This window comes from Hydra viridissima, unplaced genomic scaffold (assembly GCF_058129835.1).
Source record: "Hydra viridissima isolate aposymbiotic clone 2 unplaced genomic scaffold, HvirCarnegie_v1 scaffold_4, whole genome shotgun sequence".
NCBI classification, from domain to species: Eukaryota; Metazoa; Cnidaria; class Hydrozoa; order Anthoathecata; family Hydridae; genus Hydra; species Hydra viridissima.
Window position 1 is genome coordinate 9614072 of NW_028324303.1, and position 12441 is coordinate 9626512.

General features: G+C 30.4%; 1 pseudogene across 1 annotated transcript; it reads left to right on the forward strand.

Annotated features, from left to right (window-relative positions):
- The first annotated feature begins 7296 nt into the window (after positions 1-7296).
- On the forward strand, positions 7297-9842 carry LOC149889777 (uncharacterized; annotated as a pseudogene). The gene is made up of 3 exons (XR_016452068.1): positions 7297-9162; positions 9293-9345; positions 9530-9842. The product of XR_016452068.1 is annotated as an uncharacterized LOC149889777 (transcript).
- The last annotated feature ends 2599 nt before the right edge of the window (positions 9843-12441 follow it).

Consider the following 12441-nt stretch of genomic DNA (forward strand, 5'->3'; position numbering starts at 1 on the left):
GCTGCTATCAGATGTTTGCTGGATTGTTCACTTAGAGACTAGTATTTTTTTATTGTAGATCTTGAATGTAAAGCTTGAAGTCATACCTAAATTCCTCCTCTCCCTCCCCCACCCCCTCTTTTCCTTTCTTTCTCCTTCCTCCCGCCGGTTCTTCTCAAAAAAAAATTCAAAAAGCATACATAGGCCAGGTACTTTTAATTCAGCTTTTTTTTACCAATGGTCTATTTGCATTTTGGGGGAGTGAATTTCAGGAATTCTGTTAACGCTAGCCCACTCCGTCTCATAATTACCCCCTTCCTAGAATTACGTCTCATAAAATGATAAGCTTTTTTTTGTTGTTGATCTCATAAATTAGATCAAAGTTCATTGACACATTACAAATTTCATCAAAAAATCTCTTTAAAATGTGAAATTTTAAGTTCCCCCATTTATCCCCTGAAATTACTCTTAAAAGAGGAAAATTTTTTGTATAAAGTTTGAAATCTGTAAATGATTTTGATCTAGTTTAATATAACACAAAAAAAAAGTTGAAAAGGGCTTTTAGAAACAATAACCTATGGGGGGGGGGGGGGGGAACGTCTCAAATACAAAAAAATTATCCTCATGCCCTTTATTTAGAACTTCAGAAATGTTTAATAATAGATTTCCTCGTTTTTGTTTTAAAATACTTAAAAAAGTTTGTTTAAAATTAAATTTAACAGACCTATATATAATTTTCATCACTTGCTCTTTGCCATTTTGTTCAAATAAAAACAGCCAGCTTTATTAACAATTAGCAACCGCTAGCTTATTCTTACAATCAAGGGATCGCAAAATCAACATCCCTTAACGCAAGGAAATGTTTTGTCCAGTTATACTAAAGATTTGATCACAAATGAATAAGGGAAAAATCTAGCTTTGAAAATTTTTGGTACAAAGCAACTCATTGTTACTATCAGAAAGACTTAGGTTAAGAAACCTTTCTTTTCTTTAGATTGAAAAAACTTTAATCAAAACTACATATTTTTTAAAACAATTTCCTAATGAGTTTAAAGTCAGTTTTTAATTTCTAAGCGATTGCAATAAGATTGAAGTTATATAATTTCTGAGAAATGAGGAAGGACAGTTGAAAAAGATACTCATTTTTTGTTGCAATCAGATTGAAGAGCTTGAGATTTTGCTTCAAATGATGACTGTAGTATCAAAGTACTTTTATCCATTTTGTATGACCTTAATCCCTTTATTTTCAAAAAGTTGACTATTACACTTTAGAATAGAGAATGAAAGGTGAAGTTTTGAGTATGATAAATAATTTTTAAATTTGTTTAAAAAAAGTAATTGTAATATTAGTAATTAAATACTTAAAGTCTATTTTAACAGCTGAAACGTAAAGTTTACACAAACTATGATAACTATTCATTAAGTAAACTTGCATTAACTAAACTTGAAAAGTCTGTTGATCACCTTTTGTTAACAGAGCTTTCTTCAAAAAGCAACTACTGGATGAAGATTCTCAGGAGAAATAGTTATGACATTCCTGATCCACAATGTCATGTGTAAAAAAAAACTGAGTTGTTGTAAATCAGTCCTAAAATGAAACCGTTGTAAATCAGTCATTGAATAACTTGATCGCCAATTAGTCATCAAATGAATTAACCACGAATCAGTCGTCAAATTAAGCAGTGATATATCAGCCATCAATCGAACCAGTTCTAAGTTGGGCATTGAATGCATTTGAAATTTATAGACAATTAATGAAAAGTTCATCTATCATTCAAAGAATACATAGATTAAATAGGCTCTGGTTATTAATGATTAGTGCTATCTTGCCATTCCTAAATATTGTTGTCCAAGCAACCTAAGCTAAATCGAATGAAAAAAACCTCATAACCATCGAACCACCAATACTTTATTTTATAACTCTAATCTAAGTAAAAACGTAAAAGTCCTATTTCACAAAAAAGATCCACCTTATCATACAATAGTGGTATTTGTAAAAATTTTACAAGCTCCTTTGACTTTTAGAAATTACAGCTAGCGCAAAAATTTTGCGGACATCGGAAGTAATTTCATGTATTTATAACACCCGTCAATATTAGTTTCAATATTAGCATGGATTTTAAGGTTATTGTGCGTCTGGAAGCTGTAGACTGGTTTAAAAGACATGCATAAAAATCATTAGTTCAGAAAACTTACAATAGGAAAAAAGTCCAAATAATCGCTTGATGTGGAGAAAAAGTTCCCATCAAAGTAATAATTGAGCGTAAAAACAGATTAAAAACTTGTGTTTTTAAAGTTTATGAACATGCTAAAAATCTTCTTTTTGGATTCTTTCCTTCAAATAAAAAACATATTGGTAGACTAGATTAATTACTAAGGGTTAATCAAGGCTTACCAGTATGCTTAAAAAAAAAGTTTAATCTGATTAAAAGAGAAGTGATCAAAAACCCTTGATTAATTGCCGTAGAATTGAAAAAAAAACACACCCGTTATTGCTTAGAAAAGTATCTGTTAGAACAGTTCATGTTAGGCTTCAAAAAGACTTAGGTTTACCATGTCGCATGTCAGCGCAAAAACCATTGTTTACAACCGCTATGGTTAAGAAAAGTATTGCATTTTCTCGTAGGCATAAGCACAGGACACCAGAACAATGGTTTACCGTCATGTGGTTGGACGACAGCAATTTTTCACTGACAAGTAGAGATCGAATGCGAGTGCGTCGCATTCGGTCTCTAATTATCAGTGAAAAATTGCCGTGGTTCTGACCGAGTTAACCCCAAAGAACATCCAAAGAACTGTAAAACATAGCACGCATGTAATTTTGAAAAAAAAACGAAAGTTAAGTCAGATTCAGTGTTTGGAAGAACTTGTTCCAAAACGGATTCCTGGAACAAGTTCTTTTTGTAATGCTCATATTTCGAGCTGAAATTTATATATCAATTTTATGTGTGTATAAAGTACATGCAGAGGCAGACTAGGCCGGCAGGACACCAAAATGTTAAAAAAACTTTCTTAAAGTAATGATTAAATAGAACACGTTAAAAAAATACTCGTTTTCATAAAGAAACAATAAAATTGCTCTCATTTTATCATAAATGTGGTATAAGCAAAACCATTTATATATGAAAATAAGTTTAAAAAAAGGAACGAAGTTGGAACGAGTTCTAATTTTTGAGGAACATAGAGCGAGTTCCTTTTTTGAGCGAGAAACGAGGAACTGGAACGAGTTCTTATTTTACAAAATTTTGTTTTTTTTACCAGAGATACTCTATCTCCATTTGATCTTATATAAACTTAATTCCATCTTGTGAAGGAACACACCAGGAAAATTGTAATCATGTGCTACTGGTCTAAGAGCTGTTTGCAGTTTAGAATAGATGATCTGATGTTAATCACTGATTCTCTGATTATCATCAGAATAGTTAAATGTTTTGGTGATTCATCAACAACCTGAAATGGTGAACTAAATAGCAAAAATTTTAAATTTTTATTCAATTTTTCTCCTGCAAATAGCATTCATCAATGAATAAAAACTTATTGATGAACTTAATTGTCAGATTGACAGAAAATGTAAAATGACCCATGTTTGTATTTGTATATATATATGTATATTTGTATATATTTGTATATATTTGTATATACTTGTATATATTTGTATATATTTGTATATATTTGTATATATTTGTATATATTTGTATATATTTGTATATATTTGTATATATTTGTATATATTTGTATATATTTGTATATATTTGTATATATTTGTATATATTTGTATATATTTGTATATATTTGTATATATTTGTATATATTTGTATATATTTGTATATATTTGTATATATTTGTATATATTTGTATATATTTGTATATATATAAATATATATATATATATATATATATATATATATATATTAAGGTGGGTCGAAATGTAAAAAATATTAAGTTGGAGATCCTGTACATGTCTAAAAAGTTGCTTTTTGATGTACTCGTTTGAAAAAACCTCACTTTTTATTTTATGGACAGTGTCTACAGGTCCCAACTCTGACTAGAAAGACTACATAAATACCTAATGTTAGTGTAATGTATTGCAATGTATTACAAATTAAAAATAATGTAAACTGTAACGAATCAATGTTAAACAGCAACAATACAAAGTTGTTTAACCTAACTGTTAATAAAATCTTTCTTGCTGTCTATTTTTGGTATCTCTAATCTGGATTTCTTACTCTGTAACACCATGCCATGACGGGACTTTCTCCCATAAACTTTACAGCTCGCAGCGCTAACGTCTTTAATTGTTCTCTCTACTGCCTGTGAATGACATGGAACATCGGGCAGTAGTATTGGATGTGTGTAAGTAAGTTGATCATTTAAAAGGTGTGATAGCATTGGAGGAGATGTAACATTACTCTGGTCCCAGTCAATCATGTTAATGAACGATGTCGCAGCCAAATTTAATGTTATATCCTTCTTATCAAAGACGCGAACCGGTATGTTACTATTAGTCTGCTTCTCTCTTGCTCTTATTATTTGTTCTACTGAAAAACGACGGACTTCCATATCACTATCACTAACTGCAGCTAACAGAATGTTTTCAGCATGTGCAAAGTAGCAGTTATTTTCGAGAACAGGACGAACCAAAGCCTGATCTAATGCATCAAGTTCCTGAAACAACTGAACTAAGTAAAAGAAGTTGTTAGCACCATTTTGGCAAGAAGAATTTGATTTGATTTTGAACCAAGAGGGTCCGTAAAAGTTCAAAATGAAATGCGTTACTCTTCTGAGAGGTTCAGATGCCACCTCTCTAGACATGTAGAGACGCAAAATCCTGTTCGCTTTCGTCAACCACCGAGCATGACTTATATTTCCAGGTAAACTCTTCTCGAGGAAATCAATGTCTGTAGAAGCCTGACGTCCACGCTGTACTGCTAGACATGCTTTCAAAAAGTACAGTTGGTCTGTGCTAAGATCCTTCTTGACAGCTTCATCACAATCAGTCACCTTACCAGTAATGGGCAAATAATTAACGACAGGCAATTCATTCGGATCATATTCTAGAGCTGAGCTAATTGTACCTGTCGATGTGGAAGGTCCTGTAGTTCGAGCAAAATCCACGCCTGCCAAAAACCTTCTAAATGGCAGCTCGTTACAGTGTAGAAGGCATACCAACCACTGTAATGGTCTACCTAAGTTCTCCTCCAATTTTCTTATGATTCCGTTGCTTTTACCTGTATTATTATTTGTGCCATCACACACAACACCTTGAATGCTTTCTACGGAGTTTGTCTCTATAATAACTGACATTAACTCCTTTGTTATATCAGCAGCTTTACTACTTTCAGGAACTACATGATCGATGTATATGTTTCCTGGATACGAGACAATACTATAGTGTTCTTCTTTTTTACTTCTTCTACAACCAAAACTCTCAACTAATGTAGCGTCTTGTTTTCCATCAAAGCCTATACAGCAAAATTCCTTATTGCTCTGCATATGTTCTTCAACCAGAGTATCTCTCAAGAAATTCCTTTGTCGACGTAGCTTTGAAGGATCAAGAATTGTTGCTGAAGACAACATACTGAGGTCTTTTAAAACAGCATTAACAATAAGACATGTATCTCTGTTGCTAATTTTGCATCGATCAACTGCTTTACATAATTCCTTGTACTTGTTTCTGTTCTGCACTGATACTGTCTCTTCCTCTGATGTATAATTACTTTCAGATGTGTTACGCTCATCCTCATCAATATCTTTCTCAGTTTCATATTCAACCTCTTTTGACTGTGCTTCATCACACACTAATTTCATAAACTTGCGTTTTTGTCTCTTTTCCAGTGTTGCTGTCGTTTCTTTGTCTACTCCACCAATTATCATATTTCTAACAGTTTTCTGGTCAACCCAGAAATCCCACTCTATCAATGGAATTTTATTTGGCAGTGGGCACGTGCATAAGTTCCTATCTCTAATGCCCGAATCAAAGCATTTGCAGGTACAAATGTCAAATAACTGCTGAAAAGAATTCAACTTTTCAGTGAACGTGTCTGATGTTCTTTTTGCATCTGAATATTTTTCAAGTGTATGTACTTTATCCATAAGTCTTCTAACCCTAATGATTGTGCTATTCACTTCTATTGTAGGAATACTTGCTTTTGAATAAATACATTTCACTCTGTCTGCTAAAATTGAATATCTTTCTTGCAAGCTAATTTCTAATACTGTTTTCTGATTATAATAGAACGCCTTAATAACGTCTTCATATGATGGGATTTGATTTTCAGGAAGATCAACTAACTGTCCAAACAATGGATGTTTAGTTGCACTTCGTGTACACATAAATATGGATATTTAATATATTTGTCTAAAATAATAAAAAAAACTACAACAAGTTATGGTTACAATAAATAAAAGCTGTTAAAACAATTTTTCATAAGAATTTAGTCAATAAATATTCCAATATTTATACAGACTATAATATGTTTAGCCCTCTCATAAATAGGCCTACATGTTAAACGAAGTGATCTTTCTACAGTCTAAACTATAGCCTACTGTAGTATACATCTATATTAGCCTACTTGAATTTTACTATAGATCTATTATTGCAAAGAAGAAAATAAAATTACAAAATAATATATTAGATATTTTGCTTGTTTCTAAAAAATCCAGCACATGGTTTGTTGCTAATGTTGGTGACGTCACATGTAAATAACGTTATAAAATTTATTCCATTTCTTTTTTAGCACTTGTAGTTAGGTGCTAAACCATTTGCCAACGCATTTTAGTCCATGATTTATAGTTGGTACGTATTTAGACTGTACCAAGGAAATGGTTAAAATACATCAAATAAGGTAAGGCTTTAATCAAAAGTTGGGACCCCTAAACGTTTCATAAAAAATCTTTAAATATTATTTTCATACTGTACTGATGCCAAGACAACTTTTTATTCATGTACAGGAAAGATAAAAAAATTCGACCCACCCTAATATATATATATATATATATATCCATTGTGTGTTTTATCAGATTCACTACGTCACAATCTGTTAATCAAATTATTACTGAGCTTGCACTTATTGTATTATTTAATTTTAAAAAATTTTGATTGAGTTGAGCAAATCAGTCGGAATCGGTTATAAATCCATGTGCCTAAAATTAAAAATCTATTGAAATTGTCGGATCAAAGTGATGACTGTTTCATGATTTCAATTTAATTACTTTGTTCCTTCTCTTTTTTTCGATCTTTCAAACTTAACAGTATGCAAGATATTATGAAGTCCATATTTGATAAATGAAAAAATTTTTAAAAACAGAACAAGTACATTTCATCTCCAACGACATTCTAATAGCGCACTATGCATCGCTAAGCGGAAATAGGATTTTGTGCATATTTTTTAGTGATTTTTCATATTTAAACTTTTTAAGTTTTTGAACAAAAAATGAAGGAGGGTGAACAAAAAATGAAGGAGGGCCAATACTTGAAGGTCTTAGACTGAAGTTAAACAGTTACGTATGTGTGTATTTATGTATATATATAAAGTTAAAAGTTGTACACACATTCTCTACATGTTTTAGGAGAAATACTGTAACAATGGGAACACCTGAAGCACCAAAACCTAGAAAATCTTTTTTAGAACTTACGAGTAGGATGAAATGTAAAAGAACTGATAATCTTCAGGGAAAAGAACTGGAAGAACTTCAACATGCTGTAAAAAGGTTTGCATCTAATCCCTCTACTGCACCCAGCTCTAATTTATATGGTCCAAATTTATCATTGCATACTTTTTTCAATTTGAGACTAACAGACAGAACATGGGCTGAATTTAAAAAAATTGTTACACAAAATCATCATCTTGTTCCTCCAGGTTTAACCAAGTTAAAAGAATACAAAAAATTGACATATCCAGAGCAGGTGAAATATTCAGAAACTGAAGTAAAATGTAGTCTATTCAATATGATCAAACATTCAGTTTCTAGAGTGTTTGAGTATCTTTTGGAGGATGATGATAATTTTATTAAATTTTTAGCACAGGAGGAACATGATAACATATATGTTATTTGCAAAGTGGGTGGTGATGGTCAGAGTGACCAATCTGAATTTCAGAATGCAGCAACTATGAAGAGAGGTGTGGATGATTCCACTGTGTATAGTATAGTGTTTATACTGTTGGAGATTCGAAGTGGAAAAAAGATACTATGGAAAAATTGTAATCCAAATAGTCCAGATGCAACTCGTCATCTTATGTTTTGTTTTGCCAAAGAGACTACTAGTTTTATTCAAGAGAAGTTTGAACATTTAAAAAATGAAATTTTGTCTTTAGAGAATATTAAGTTTACACTTCATGACAATACTTTTGTTATAAATTCATGTTTGTCAACTATTTATACCACAATGAATGATGGTAAAACACTTAATGCTGTGGTATCAAAAATGCTTAAAAAAAATATAGCATCTCAGTGCTGTCATGTATGTCAAGCAAGTCCTAAGGAGTTTAATTTGGAAACCATTTGGAATAAAGATAAAGATGTAGACAAGAATATATTGAAACTTGGAATTTGCAGTCTTCATTTGTGGATATGCAGCATGGAGTGGGTTTTCAATACTGCTTGCAAACTTCCAGCAGTGAAACAAGGAAGAAAAATTCCAGCAAAAAACAGCCAAGAATTTATTGAAAACAAAAAAAAATTCCAGCACTTATTCAAAATACAATTAAAAATAAGGGTATCTTTTGTCAGGAAGGGAAGTGGTACATCCAACACTGGCAATGTTGCACGAAAATTCTTTAATAATCCATCTGTGACTGGAAGAATACCACTATGATGAAACTATTTAGGGACCTGCTAATTGATATAAATAGTACAACCGCAAGACCGGATGTGAAAATTTTCAAGCAGAAATCTGAACCTCTGTTTGGTCTCATTTCTAATGATCAGTTTTTAAAAGCCATTCCAATGTCACAGTCTGTGCATAGAATGGTAGTTCATGGTGTTTCTTTTATTAAATATTTTAATTATCCAATAGGTTCTTTGTCTGAGAGTGCCATTGAAGCCAGGAACAAAGCCAACAAAACTGCGTGAGTAGGTCATGCACGTTTAACTTCTTTTGCTGAAAATACTAGGGATACAGCTAATTATCTATTTATGACATCTGACACGTACCTATGCTGCAAGAAGAACAAAATGCAAGAGGTATAAAAGCTATACTGCAAGAAGATTAAGCTGGTAACTGTTCTTAAGGTTAATATTGGAGAAAGCTATGTATATCTTTAAATTTAAATATTTAATGTTATCGTTTAATTTTATTAATGATACATTTTAGGTGCTGGTGGTAGCCAATCTGATATTTCTGAGATCTTTTTACATAATCAAACAGTATGTTTTTTTTATGCTTGCAAAAAAAAAAAAAAAAAAATACTAATTGTTAGAAAAGTTGAAACATAAGAATCCCAAACTTTCATGTTTGAGGAAAAGTTGCATCAATTGGCCTCAAATTGACTTAATTTTGCCATATTTTTGTTTTCCTCAAAGATGTGTCTAAAGTCCTATTTCTATTTAGTGATGCATAGTGCAATTCTTGAAGGCTTGTTGTAAATATTAAATGTTGCTCCACATAAGGATTGCTGAGATACGTTTAGAGTAAAAATTTTAATTATATTTCAATTGTATCTATTTATTACAGTGAATAAAGTTTTTTCTTGAATGTATAATTATTAGAATTAGAATTTGATGATAGATAATTTCTATAATAAATAGTTTATATCTTAAACTATACTATTTTTTACAATAACAAAACCTTTTTAAAATTTTAATGTGTGTTGTTAAATAATTTTAGGAAGATAAAGAGTAATGGTTCATATTAAGAAAAGAAATCAAGGAAGCATCATTAAACCATGCAGCTGTAGTTGATAAGCAACTTTTAATAAACGGCTATTTTCATAGCCACATATTGTTAAAAACCTATTTTAGCATCAGAACCTCTATTCTGCATTTGAGGGGAATGGAACTACTGGAGTATTTATTTTACTTTTATTTATAATAAAATACTTGTTATTTCCTTTTTTATTTAACATGAAAATATAAGTTGGAGACTAAAAATGCCTGTAACCCCTAAAAAAGATAAACTGATATATCAGACTTAAATAGAGACTTAAAACTGATATATCAGTTTTAAATATCAAAAACTATCGGTTTTATATCTTTTTAATCAAAAATCGAATTAGTCCGGATAAACCAACTAAAAAACCGGAATAAAACCGGTTTTAAAAAAGACCGGACTTTTTATAAATATATATAAAAACAAACAATTTCTCATAATTGATGCTTTGTTGAAAAAATTACTTCAAAATGTTAAACAGTTCTCTAGTTATATGGCTATTTCCTTTTTTTCTATCAGCGCGACGCATAGTGCAGCGCTGCCATAAAAACCAATAGTTTTAGTAAATAGTAATGGTAAGAGTATAAAAAAAAAGAAAAGAAATTGGAAAATGAAATAGTATAAAAATTTTTAAGCGCAGGATGTTTGTCCGTTTATGATATTACCTTGCAAGCAGAAATTGAACAAATGAATGTTTCATTACATGATACCGTGGATGCAGATGTCAGGTTGGATGTAAAATTTTTGTGTTTTATTGCTATAAAAAGAATCTTAATTTTTGATATAACAAGCACACCAAGAATCTTGAGGTAATAAGAGAAAATGTTGTTACATGTATTCTAGCTTATTTGCCGCCTTTAGAGGTGGGAGTTAAGGTTAAATTTAGTCTAACTAAAGTCGACTAAAAATTTAGTCTAACTAAAATTAGTTGACTAAAACAAGATTTACTGTTAAAAAAAATTTAGTGTTTGTACCTAAGATTGCCCCAAATTTTCTTTTATTGAATTAAATAAAAATTGGTTTGTTAGCATAATAACTCCGTCAAAAACAGCTGATATTTTATACCGAATAAATAATTAGTTATTAACATTTTAATAACAATTTTTAAAAGAAAAACAAAACTGAGAGTTGAACAAGATATATATTTAATTATAGAATATAGAAAGAGTAAAAAACATTAATTGCCTAACTGTTAGAATCTTATTGTCGTCACTGTAAATATCTGCGTTTTTATGAGTTTAGAACAAAAATAAATTACGTATTATTACCTCAAAAAAATATTGCAGGTATTATATAAAGGAAATCCGAAAATGCTTCAGCACATAACACACCTTTTAAAAACATGGCACTATTTTCTCTTTGTAAATAAATTTCACATGTGTTTTATAATTTATAATTCACTTTAATTATAAATCGAAAAAATCCAGATCTAAACCGCTTTTCATTGAAAGTTAAAACAAGTGATTAATAATTAGAGGGGGGTGGGGGTGGGGGGGTGGGGGGGGGGGCTAATTGGATACAGCTTTATTAGTATTACATAATTCCAAATGTATATATCGCAAACCTTTCTCTAAAAATCTGAAAAACTCTGAAAATTGAACCTTGAAACTGCTGATAAAAATTGTAACTTACAGCAATTTGCAATTAAAAACATGACGCTCAAACCACTTCACAACTAACGCATAACTAGATTTTAAGAAATTATTTTTTGGAGAAGAGTAACAATAAATTTTTTTGCAAATTAAAAATTTAGTCGACCAAATTTAGTTGTACTAAAAAGTTAGTCGACTAATTTTAGTTTCGGTTTTTTTAGTTAAGTTAGTCACAGTTTTTAGTTTTGGTCACAACACTAGCCGCCCTTACTGGTATAGATTTACTGTTTACAATAAACAATTCATGTTGTTTCGCCTCATTCAAAAACTTCAAAAATCTCCACGTTTAAAACAAAAAAAAAAATGCCATAATATCTAAGATCTAAATACCTACTAAGAAGAATCATCATCTTCGTTTTAAGTCTAAAGGTTTATATCTTAATTGCTAATTTTTAAACTTTTCGTGATGATACCTTGCTAATTTATTTTTCGAATGTCTTGTGTCTATTTAGAGCGGACTTTAAGTACACAATTTACATCAAGGTTGGGGTTAGACATTCAACTCCATTTTGACACTATTTCCTTAACCATGCAAATTTACTTATTATTATTTTTAATGAGTAAATAATAGAGTAAAATGGGATCAAATGAAATAGTTAAGAATTTTAATTAATTTTTTTTTAAGAGAAAAAGGTTTTTAATTTTTTTTTTTTTTAATTGTAGAGGAATTTGAGCTGTATTTAAATATATACAAATCAAGTAAAAAATGTTTTTAGTTTTTTAAGAAACTTTATTTAATTGAAAAAAAAAGTTATTTCATTCTACATTCGCACAGTGGAGTATTTCACTTGAAAAGTTGAACAAAATTATTTTATGTTTATTATCTATGTAATATGTAGTAAAAAGAAGTTTAGGGTCGTTATATTGTATTAAAAACGATTGGTCACACATGAAATGTAAAAAATTTATATTTTAAAACAAAAAATACATATTTTTATACAT